Below are 1,533 nucleotides of genomic sequence, written 5' to 3' on the forward strand. Positions count from 1 at the left end.
TAATATCAAGATCATATCTTCATTTGTAATTTGGAAAAATCTTAAATCCTCAATTTTAGTAGAGCTTATCGGCTCAGTGGTAAAGAATCCACTTGCCAAGCAGGAGATGCCTGCCGAGCAGGAGACATGGGTTCGATCCCTGGGTCAGGAAGATCCCCTAGAGAAGGAAATGGCAACCCACTCCAGTATTCTTGCCTGGGAAATCCCAGGGACAGAGCAGCCTGGTGGGCTACAGTCCATGGGGTGCAAAGAGGCAGAAACCTAGCAACTAAGTATCAACAGCAGCAAAATTTGCTTCTAGAGTGGCAAATTGTTTTGTTTCCTTCTTTCATCTTATACTACCCAAAACTTAGAATGGCTTTACACGAACAGATTTAAATGTAATCAATATTTCATCGAAAAGAAAACAAAATAACTCAAGTAAGAAAGAAACAAATTCAGCCTGAAATGCCTAAGGGTTTTTCTCTTCTGTGGGGTCGCACAGTCAGACAGGACTGAAGCAACTTAGCAGCAGCAGCAGCAGCAGCAGGAGGTCACCAATGCTTCTGTTCCTTTCTGTGTGATTTTCCTTCCTCTAAAAAAATTTTTTTTAATTTATTATTTTTGGCCACACTGGGTCTTCCTTGCTGTGTGCAGGCTTTCTCTAGTTGTAGGGAGCCAGGGCTACTCTTGCTTGCAGAGCACGGGTTCTAGGAGCTTGGGCTTGAGTAGTTGTGCACTGCAGGCTCAGACGCTCCGCAGTATGGGGGAATCTTCCTGGACTAAGGACAGAAGCAGTGTCCCCTACATTGGCAGGCGGATTCTTAACCAATGGACCACCAGGGAAGTCCTTCGTGTGATTTTCATGTCCTAAATCGCCTTCTATATGTGTTCCAAAGTTAGTTCCACCACTGCCTAACTTTGGCAAGGCTATTTAATCTCTATCTAAGCCTCTTGCCTCATCTGTAAATCTCTCAAAGGGTTGTTATGAGAATTTAATAAGACAATGTGTAAAACGTTTTGCACAATGCATAGAACATATCGGACACTTATATAAACGCTGTTTCTGTTATTACTTGTCAGAAGAGTACATTTCTCACAAAGTTTACTCCTGACATCACACGTCACGTCATCCTGGTAAAGGAATTGGTTGAAGGATCACCTACAGCAGCAGCAGCCACGTACCCTCAATACCCTGGAATCTCAAGAGCCATCAAGGTGCACTAGGTGATCTGACCTAACCAGGGTAATAAGCTAAGAAAACAGGTCACCTGATTATGAAAACATCTAACCCACTTAGGAGCGGCAGTCTTGAGAGTCTTTACTAACAGGTTTCTAGAATATAGTCATCATTTAACAAATGTTTACGGACATCTTTCTGCACCAGGCGCCGTACAGTTGGTAACAAACTACAGTCTTCGCTCTTGTGGAGTTGACATGCTTTAGTTCACCAAGAGCTTTCATCGTTTGATCCTCACAAACTTGCTACAGTTAGGGCAAGAATCACTACAGACGAGAAAAATCGGTGCAGGCAAGTTTCTGTAACTCAAAACA

The 1,533-nt window shown here is 43.1% G+C and overlaps 1 protein-coding gene across 1 annotated transcript in view; it reads right to left on the reverse strand.

Annotated features, from left to right (window-relative positions):
• The window catches only part of SCRN3 (secernin 3), a 32,321-nt gene that overhangs the window by 30,380 nt on the left and 408 nt on the right, over positions 1-1,533 (reverse strand). The window lies entirely within an intron of this gene.

The sequence above is a fragment of the Bison bison genome, unplaced genomic scaffold (assembly GCF_000754665.1).
Source record: "Bison bison bison isolate TAMUID 2011002044 unplaced genomic scaffold, Bison_UMD1.0 scf7180017864460, whole genome shotgun sequence".
Taxonomy (NCBI): Eukaryota; Metazoa; Chordata; class Mammalia; order Artiodactyla; family Bovidae; genus Bison; species Bison bison.